Consider the following 11,110-nt stretch of genomic DNA (forward strand, 5'->3'; position numbering starts at 1 on the left):
TTTGGTTGCATTTTTCCCCTCACCTTTTTATTTATGCACTCCCCATCCGTGGCCTCACAAAGTCACGGGATCTCCTAGTTAACCTCCTCCTGGCCCTGGCTAAAACGGCCATCTATAAAACCAGAGAGAGGAGGTTGGCCGATGGAGTTTCCTGTGACTGTGGGGCCGTTTTCCGATCCTCGGTCCATTCACGTATCTGGGCGGAGTTCCTCTGGTTGGCGTCCACCGACTCCCTTGATGCTTTTGAGGAGCGGTGGGCGCAGTCCGAGGTTCTCTGCTCGGTGTCCCCGTCCGGGTCCCTTTGTCTGACCCTTTGATTGGGGGAGAGAGTAAGGGACCCCAGCCCCAGCCATTGCTGCTGTGGACACCACCACCTTAGAGGGGTCCGTTCACACATGGGTGCACGCCCACGCCCCCTCCCCCTCCCCGCCGGATTGTCCACCCCACAGCCTGCCCCTCTTGTTGGGTGCTTTCAGAGGAGGGAATTGTTGGTGACACTCGGGCTTGGCGCCAGGTAACTCGGAAGGGTGGAAGACCACAAGAGTCGAGGAAGCCCCCCGCTCTGGGCCCAGGCAAGCTTGAACACTTCCCTCCCCTGAAGCTAATGAGAAAACAATTGTGATTGGTTGCTGTGTTACACATTGCATATGCTGCTGTTTTTACTTTGTAAGTGTGTTATGCAAATAAAAACATCTTTTGCTTCAAAAAAAAAAAAATTACTCTCCTATAGCCATCTGTCCCGACCCTGTCACAATATGCTTCCAAATTTTTTTGGTGAGCTCTAATCTGACTCTGTTTTTAAATGTATGCTGCAGCTGAGTATTGGGTTGTGCCAATCAGATGCTCTAAAACTTTTTTCATTTGCTTAGACAGTTCTCTTGGTTGCCATTACTTCAGCACATGTAAGGCAGGAGGATATGGTACATTATCATTTGCAATATATGCTATACTTTGATGAATTTTCTCCCAATACATGTATAAAGGAAGATGATTAGTGACAATAAAATGCATGTAGAATTCTACAAATCTGTACCTCATCCAAGCAGGAATGGGGCTTTATAGTGTATAATGACTAGGTCTGATTGTGATGGGAATTAGAGAAGATGGGTTACCAGCAAAACAGATTATGGCAATGAGCAGATGATTCCTGCTATCACAGAGGAATTTTGGGCAGATGAATTTTAATTTTCCTTAGAGTTAGGCTGATGAAGAAGCAACATGGTTACCATTGTGTTCATGAAGATAAGTTACTGAGTAACAAACCTGAATAATATTCATTTTCGTTTGAAATGATTCCAGTTAATAAATCCACAAGGTATAGGTGGAAGCAATGGCACTGGCTTTACACCTCACAGAACATTATAATGAAGAACCTTCTAAAGAAGGCAGAATAGTATGTTTATTATACCCTTTAAAAGAATTTCCTTCTGTTGTCTCATTTACGAGCACCAAGTTAGGTGGTAATTGTAAGATGATTCAGTAACACTCTAAAATGATGATTCAGCTAATTAATGCTGAATTACAGAGGCAGTCCTACACAGATACTCATAACATCCACATTAGCACTGATTGAGTGCATCATGATTAATCTTATTACAGCAAGCACCAAAGGAACGGAACATGATTAGACCATTTCTTGAAAGTATTTACTGAAATTAGTTTATAAAACTGTGGGCTTTATCCTATTTTGTTCTTCTCAGGTTCACTAGGAGGGAGAATAGGGCATAGTAAGCCTCTTCTCCCATGCAGCAGCAGCACAAGATTCCCAAGAGAATTCTGGAGAGCAGGTTCTGATTATACGCTGGCTAGAGAACCATGACCCCAAAAGTGTTGTGGTCTGTTGGCTAGAAGGCATAGCCAGGTCTCAGCTGGCAACATGCACACTGACAATCTGCAGCACCCGAAGCAATGTGCATCCCACCAAGAGGGGGAGCTTCTTGCTCAGAGCCAGCCGTGAAGTTCTGGTAACCAACACAAGGCTCAGTACTGTTCTCTCCATCATGACTTCAATCAATAAAGGCAAGATTTCATCATTTGTCTTTGGAGTTTCATAGAAATTCTGGATGATAGTTTTGTATGCATCCCTCTACTAGCCTATTGGCTTCTTTTGTATAAGAAGTAAATGGGCTATGCAAAGGTTTTGAAAGTAGATTTGGCTCTTTCTTTTAAGACAGGATAGAAAGTTATTAATAAATATGGCACAGAGTTAGTCTTTTCATTTACACACAGGAAACTAGGCAAGGTTACTGTGGTTCAGAAAATTTCAGGTATTTCTAAGACAGTATGTTCAGAGGTCCCAAGAAAACTTAGCTGATTTGAATACATGTGAACTGATGTCTGTCACCATTTTTTAAGATGATGGAAGTATCACTCACTCCTGAAAGTAGTGATTCTGGCAATGACATTGATATGTTTCCTAATGCCAACTGGAGTGATCCTTTCAGAGGCAATACGTCTAAGAAGCATGTAAAGTCATGACATCCTCCCCCTTCTTTTTCAGAGATTGGCATGCCCGTGTCCAAAAACATGGCAGAGAATTAGGAAATTGAATATAAGCACAATATAAGGTAACTGGGAAACTGAAAACAAACTCATCTTCATTTAAAGGGTACCCGCAAGTTCTTTAAGGCCAAAGTTGTTATTTTTTCTTTTAAATAGTGTAATGGGTGAAAATTCCCATGGGGCAGAGCACAAAACCCTACACATGATTTAACATCTTTGCCTTAATTTGTCTTCTGAGCTAGATGTTGGGGCCTCTTCATGAATGGTGTAGGTATTGTGGTGTGAAGTAGCAGCAGAGCCCACTCTATAGTCAAGATTAAAATATTCTGGGTCTGTGGCTTTTGCATCACTTCTCTACAGGGGGCAATGGTTGATGGATCTGTGTCCTAGCATACGATTGACCCGGACTCTACCAAGCCTTCTGTCATAAATATAAAGGGAAGGCTAACCACCTTTAAATCCCTTCTGGCCAGAGGAAAAACCCTTTCACCTGTAAAGGGTTAAGAAGCTAAAGATAACCTTGCTGGCACCTGACCAAAATGACCAATGAGGAGACAAGATACTTTCAAAGCTGGGGGCGGGGGACAAAGGGTTCTCTCTGTCTGTGTTGTTGCTTTTGCTGGGACCAGAGCAGGAATGCAGGTCAGAACTCCTGTAAAGGGTTAATAAGCAATCTAGTTAGATATGCATTAGATTCTGTTTTGTTTAAATGGCTGATAAAATAAGTTGTGCTGGATGGAATGTATATTCCTGTTTTTTGTCTTTTTGTAACTTAAGGTTTTGCCTAGAGGGATTCTCTATGTTTTGAATCTGATTACCCTGTAAGGTATTTACCATCCTGATTTTACAGAGGTGATTCTTTTACTTTTTCTTCTATTAAAATTCTTCTTTTAAGAATCTGATTGCTTTTTCCTTGTTCTTAAGATCCAAGGGTTTGGGTCTGTGTTCACCTATGCAAATTGGTGAGGATTTTTATCAAGCCTTCCCCAGGAAAGGGGGTATAGGGCTTGGGGGGATTTTGAGGGGAAAGACGTTTCCAAGTGGGCTCTTTCCCGGTTATATTTTGTTAGATGCTTGGTGGTGGCAGCAATAAAGTCCAGGGACAAAAGGTAAAATAGGTTTGTACCTTGGGGAAGTTTTAACATAAGCTGGTAAAAATAAGCTTAGGAGGTTTTTCATGCAGGTTCCCACATCTGTACCCTAGAGTTCAGAGTGGGGAAGGAACCTTGACACCTTCCCATTGGCCCTTTTGGTTCTAAGACCTCATGTATGACAGTGTCTAAGAAGCTGCTGTAGAGCTGGATTCTATGGTATTCACTGGGTGCAATTTACCAAAAAGCTTCTCATCCTATTTAGCAGAATGGTAAAATAAAAATGCAGCACTATGGATACAGAGGCAAATTCAGCCTTGGCATAGCCCAGTTGCTCCCACTTATGTCAGGAATAAATCTGTTCCACAATGTTTTCGTGACCAGACACTGCCTATACTGCCCCTAAATTGCTGGCTATGCTGCAGGAAGCACATTGAATCAGCAGTCCACTGTCAGACAGAATTGGAGTGAAGGAGGAAGGATGGATATCAAGACTGATTCCCCACTCTGGCACTTTGAATGCAGAAGGTGGGGGCCCACAAGGATTCTAAAAATTAATACTGGCCACTCCAGGCTTGTATTAAACTCCCAAGTTTCTTTCTGACCTTGGATGGGTAGATGCTGCCACCACCCAAATGCAAAACCCCTTGGAACCCAGGAAGGCACACTTGGGAATTCCTTCCTGTGGAATACCCTACCCTCAAGCCCTTTCACCCCCACGCCCTCCCCAGGAAGAGCTGAGAAAGGAAATCAGCTGTTACCACCAGCTAATTAACAAACGTGCACAAACCTCTTAAGATACAAAAATCCAAATCCTGTTCTTAAAAAAGGTAAATTTTATTTAAAAAAAAATACATCTGAAAACTCAGGCTATTGCTAAATTTTAAAAGAGCTATTCCAAAAATTAAGCACCCAAAATAGCTTTCTTGGGGGTTCAGCTTAAAGGTTACAAGCAAACAAAAGCTGGGGTTAGCACAGAGGAGTCCAGAAGCCAATAAGAAATAAACAGAAATAACCCTAATTGCATCTTTCTAAACATTCTTGATCTACTTACATATCTGGGTGGTTAAATAAGTAGTTCTAGTATGATCTGATGATTTTCATATCTGGCCTTCAGCTTCTCACAGCATAACTGCTCCCTGTTCCCCCTCTTTCCCAGAGAACAACCACACACACAAGGGGAAAGTTTTTTCCCCATTTTAAAAAGTTCTAGCCTTCCCATTGGCTCTTTTGGTCAGGTGCCTTAACAACCCCTTTCCTTTACCCGGGGGAATTTTTTAACCCTTTACAGGTAAGGCAAGCAGAGAACAGCCAACAAGAGGAACTTTATAGCTAACTGGTTGGCTGGGTGTCCATAAGAGGGAGCTACCCCCTCTTCATTTATCACAGATTGTCTTGTGGTTAGGGTACTCAACAGGGACTCAGAAGATTAGTGTTCAATTTCTAGTGCTGCTACAGACTTTTTTCTGTATCTTTGAATTAATTACTTAATTTCTCTGTGCCTCACTTACCCATCTGTAAGTAGGGATAATAATACCTTCTCAGTTAAAAACTTCCTGTAGAGGCAAGCATGGAAATCTCATTCATATCCCTAAACCCAGGGGTTGTAGTGAAAGTCACCCTCAGCTACAGAAATGGAAGAAGTTGGGAAGAGAAGGGAGATCATTCTTTCCCAGTAGAAGAGTTTTTTGATGGGTCACAAGTAGGAAAGGGGTGTACTTTGACATACGCAGTGTATTTTCATAAGAGCAGCTGGAGCTGAGTTGAAAGATGGCCACCCTAAATGACTGAGCTCTTGGAAATGCCACTGAAGAATTCCCTGAGTTGCTTAGCAATACCCCAACATAGGGATGGGTTTGTTCCCTGATGAATGAACACCAGTCAGCCTAGAAAGAATTTTAAAGAGACTGTGTCTTTGTTTTAGAAATTAGCTAGAGAGGGGAAGAAACAGGTCCACCAGGCAAAAGATTCACTCTTTTTCCAAAATAAACAGTGATCAGAGAGAGAAAGCAAACCATAGAACAAACCTGATTTGGCAAGAGACCATGACCATTATGCCTTCCGACCTCTGTGTGTACTCAGCCCCTAACCAAAAATAACTCCAGTGGGAAGTTTCCCATCAGAAAATTGCAAGTATATTTTTAAAGCAGATTCTAATCTCTTTGGGGTAAGTCCCTTGTCTGGCCCTTTGGCACTAAATAAATAATATCTATCTAAGACTTATATGAATCCCGTTACTGTAGCATCTGAGTGCCTCTCAGTCTTTAAAATATTTATCCTCACAACATCTCTGATGTAGGGTGGTGCTGTTATCCCCAGTTTATACAAGGAACAGAGGCCTAGATCATCAAAAGTTGCACCTAACTCCCATTGATTTCAATGCAAGTTAGACACTTAAATATCTTTGAGCAGGTGGGCCAGAGAGACTAAGTGATTTGGTCATACAGTAAGTCTGTGGGAGAGCAAAGAACTGAACTCGACCCTTCCAGTTCCTAGGCTATTTCCCTAACTACTGGATCATCCTTTCTGTCTGGTAATAACAGCACAGTAATAATAATAATGGTACATGGGCTTGCTACACTAACATGCTTTATACATGATACAGTAATAAATAATCAGAACATACCTATACCAAAATCCATGGATCCTCTCCTGTGTCTAAGATGTCTCCGTAGTAGCTCTCCTGGATTACATGGCTCTAGGTGTGTTGAGCTATATCCAAGAGTGGGGAACTGTGGAGCACAAGAGGTGGGGAGATCATTTGTATAAAATGAGCTATCTTCTGCAAGCAGTTCTTTATTTTTCCATTGTGGAGCAGGTTTTTTCCTTCTGTATGAGGTTTCCATTGTAGGCTGACCTTTCTGCTGAACAGGTCATCTTGCTGTTGAGCCAGTGCTGGACCCTTACTGATAGCTCTTTCTGTGTGTGTTTGAAAAATGTTAAATATGTGACCATCTTATCAAGCTAACTCTTTAATAGATCCTGAGCAACTCCTTGGAACAATATGTCAACTTCAGTGGAAATGCTTGCTTTGATGGGGCTTAAAGATTTTGTGCCTTAAGGGTTGTATGACTCCTTGTGGATTCACCAAAGAATTTCAAGTGGGATATTATTGCTCAGTGCAAATTACCCATTTGTTTTCTGTTGGATCAAACTGTTTGTCAGTGGGAGAGCTTCAACTTCAGGAGAATGTATGCACAGAAATATGAGGCTTGGCTGGTCCTAGGGAGCAGAAATGATTTTCAATGGCTGGTGACATCAGAGAGAAGCTGTCCTATATTCAAACTGAAGCTGCTGAACTGTAAATAAAACTCTGGAGAAAACTAAAGCAGACTTTGCATCTTTCTTTTTAGAGTTACCACAGAGTAGTTTGTCCATAGTTGTGTAGCAAACAGTAGAATAAGCATTTATAAGTGTTTCCTTTTTCAAAATAGTAATTCTTTTTTTTTCAAAGAGGCCTTGTTTTAATTATATATTTATATGCACTATCCACTTGCAAATTAGATGGTCTTGTGCTTCTTGGCTCTGCTCCTCACGAGTAGCTCTGAGCCCCTTTCTTACTTTTAAGTTTAAGGATTTTAACTGATATAGGCCCTTGTACAGGCTGTGCAAGGTCAGGAGACCCCTGGCACCTATAAATACGTAGCCAGAATCCATTTAAAAAATACTTATTATTTCTCGCTCTATAAACCAGTTCTGTAGTGGTACCTTTCCAATGCTGTATGATATATAACATTTTAGAAAAAACTATGCAGAAATTTCTGTTTGTGAGAAAAAGTGGTATACCTCTACAGGAGGGATACTCAAGAGAACAATTTTTGGGTCCAATATGTTTTTTTCATTTTGTTCCAACAATAAAATAATTTGCCAGAATATACTATTGTAGCGGACTATATACAAGCAAACTTTTAAACACAAAGTCTTAGAATTATAGAGTTGTTTCTTGGCTTGATGTTTCTGCCTTCCTAGCCCCCCAAAAACATTCTCTGCACTCAAAAATGGCTAAAATGGTTGTGCTCATATTTAAAAACCAATAAACACACAAAACACAAACAAAACACAAAACAAAAAATCAAAACAATAAAGTTGCTTTTGATTAGAGATCAATTGTGGAGACTTTCAGACCTATTAGAGAATGTTTTGGAAACGTGTAAGTCTGTAAGCAGTTCACACTTGTTTTACCACAGAGTAACTCCATTGACTTCATGGAGTTACTCCTGATTTGCCATTATAAGCTGATATCAGAATCAAACTGTGGGTTAGAATGAAATCTGCTTTGTAGTCACAGCTATAACAGTTGGCACTGGTGTGTAAGAGAGATGCTTATCTTAACCAAACCTGTTTGGTCTTCAAAATTTCTTTCTTCTGCTATTTCAGTATATCAGAACCAGAAGTGTGTGGAAATGAAAATAATGTTACCCAGTTTTATCTGAACTAAATCACAAATCCCTCTCTATCATAACAACCGTCCATTTCAAAAGACAATGGTGTAAATGCCAAAGCAGCTTGGTTACTATGTGTCACGTTGCAGCATCATGAGTAGCTAAAAAGTCCAATTCTTGAGTGACAGTACGTACCATAGATAATACAGGTGTAAAGCACAGGGTCAGATGAAACTGGCACCATGCTAATGCTTGAGGCCTGCGGTATTTCCCTCTTTGCTCTCTTCACTTTCCTCTCTCTCAACCACCTCTCTTCAGTCTCTTTGACTTCCTGGTGCAGCACAGTCCTCCAATGTAGCCTGTTACTTGCTCCATCTTGCCAGAGTCCTGTATTGATGCTGAAAGTTTTTAAGTCCCTCTTGCAAACATTCTTCAGCCTGAGCCTCGGTCAGCCTAGTGGCCTTGGAGTAAATACAAGTTCTTCATGCAGGAAATCCTTTGGAATGCATCCATTGTCTATCTGGTGAAGCCAACAGAGAACATGCATCCATTGTGTATCTTGATCAAGCCAACGGAGAAGTCTGTGTTTAAGAATAGTGACTAAACTTGGTAATTTTGCTTTCTCAAGTACTTCAGTGTCAGGAACTTTGGTTTCCGACGTGACAGTTACAATACAGTGAAGACAGTGGTAATGGCAGGCGTTAGCTTTCTCTAGTGCCTGCTGTAGTTGGTCCAAGTCTCGCCACCATACAGCAGTGTGCTCAAAACACATTCCTGGAAGACCCGTATCTTGGTGTTCAATTTAGTTTCCTGTTACCCCACACTTGCTTGGTCAGCTGGCCAAATGTGGTGGTTGTCTTTTCGGTATGGTTGTCATCTAGAGTTCGATTATCCAGTACAATTGATCCTAGTTAGCAGAATTTGCGCACAGCTTTGAGTGCTAGCTATTAAAACTTCTGATGTAGTCAACACCCCATAATCAATGTTGTTTGTAGACTGATGGTTAGTTCAAAGTCATTACAAGCTAGCACAAAGCTACTGCAAGGTTGCTGGAGGTCCTCTTCACTGGGTACAATAAGGATTGCATCCTCAGTGAAAAGGAACTGCTTTATCAGCAGGTATTTAACTTTGTATTTTGCTTGTAAACATGGGGTGAAGAATTTTCGATCTGATCTTCTATGGAGATGTACACCCTCAGTGCCAGAAGAAAAAGCATGATGAAACAGCGCAGAGAAGAATATACCAAAGAGTGTCAGTGCCAAAACTATTTGACACCACTGTGGATTCCAAAGCTGTCAGATTAATCACTGTCCTCTGGACTGTAGCCTTTATGCCATCATGGAAGGATCAAATCAAACTGAGGATGGATGGAGGACAACCAACTATTGTCTAGCAATTGGGAAAGGCCTTTTCTGCTGATGAGGTCACAAGCCTTTGTAAAATCTATGAAGGCCCTATGGAGAGATTTTCCTTGTTATTGATACTCTTCTTGATACTTTAGCTTCTTGCCTTAGTGTAAAGGCCATGCCAACAGTTGATCTACTGGTATGAAAGCCGTGCTGACTCTCTGAATATACATGTTCAATAAGAACTTGCAGTCTTTTGAGAATGACCTGTGCAAATACCTTGCCAGCGACACTGAGTTTCTCTGTAGTTGTTACAACCACTCTGATCTCCTTTGTTTTTATATAACACTATGATGTTGGCCTCCTTCACATCTTGTGGCCCCCCTCCTTTCCTCCAGCAGGCAAGCAAGATGTTGTACAGATGTTTAAGCATAACCTATCCCCTTTCTTTCAGCACTTCCGCTGAAATTCCATATGTTTCTGTAGCCCTTTCCTGGTGCTAGGATGATGATTCCCTTTTCAAGCTCATTTATTAGGTGGTTCTATATCAAGCTGTTTGATAATCTGGAGCCTGGAAATCAGATTGAGCATCGCTTCAGAAACAACGGTTTCATGTGAACAGTTTGTGATAAAGTCCCACCCTGCATTGCATCTGTTTGTTTTGTTCAGTGATTATATCTCCATTTATAAGCCTATGAATATAAACATTGATGGGTTCTGATAACATGGCTATCATGAAATTTGGAATTTTGAGTACATAGTGATGTGACTAATAACAATGGCCAGTAAAAAAGGGAGTTTCTCTGATTGAAAAAAATGTATTTCAAGGGTAGAAACACTTTCAATAACCCTTTTTATTTGGGGCTAATCATGGCCCAGCTAGGATGGTAGCACAGAGGTGTATGGGTGTGCAAGGCGTCTCCTTATGCCCCTGCACCAGCTACCCCTATCACCAATAGCAGTGCAGAAGAGAAAAGAGCCTCCACATAATGTTTATTTTAAGGGGGATGGAAGGGGATGGAAGTTATATAAAACCTCAGTTTGAAGGAGTTCCCCACTCTACTTCCTTCCACCCAATGTAGCAGGTGTAGCTAACATTGCACCAGCTCTACATCCAGCACAGTTTATTCTCTTCTCAGAGCAGCATGAAGACTGGACTGCTCCAGAGGCAAGGCAACAATTCTCGTGAGTTTTACACAGGCCACACTGTAATGTCACAATGTAGGTCCTGAAGACTGAAGATAATCCTCTGGTAAACAATTCATTGCATCTGCATTTTTGATAATTACATATTTTTTCACTCACAACAATAAATCTGTATTTACTTTAAATGAAATGGGTTCCAAACATTGAAAATAGCGTCAGATATTTAACCTATACCTCTAAAGAGTTTTACATTTACTTACTATGAACATTTTTGATAATGAAATATGTCTGTAAAGGTGGGTCCTCAACTGTTTTCCTGCACTGTGAAAAGTTGGGAGCCATTTTTTAAAAAGGAACATTTGTATTTGTAAAAAGAAAAGGAGTACTTGTAGCACCTTAGAGACTAACAAATTTATTTGAGCATAAGCTTTCGTGAGCTACAGCTCACTTCATCGGATGCATGCCCGAGTTTTTTCATGAAGTTGATAGATTTCCACTCCATGCGACTAAATTCAGTGCCTTGCATAATGACAGGTTTCAGAGTAGCAGCCGTGTTAGTCTGTATCCGCAAAAAGAAAAGGAGTGCTTGTGGCACCTTAGAGACTAACAAATTTATTTGAGCATGCCGATGAAGTGAGCTGTA

This window comes from Chelonia mydas, chromosome 4, assembly GCF_015237465.2.
Source record: "Chelonia mydas isolate rCheMyd1 chromosome 4, rCheMyd1.pri.v2, whole genome shotgun sequence".
NCBI classification, from domain to species: Eukaryota; Metazoa; Chordata; order Testudines; family Cheloniidae; genus Chelonia; species Chelonia mydas.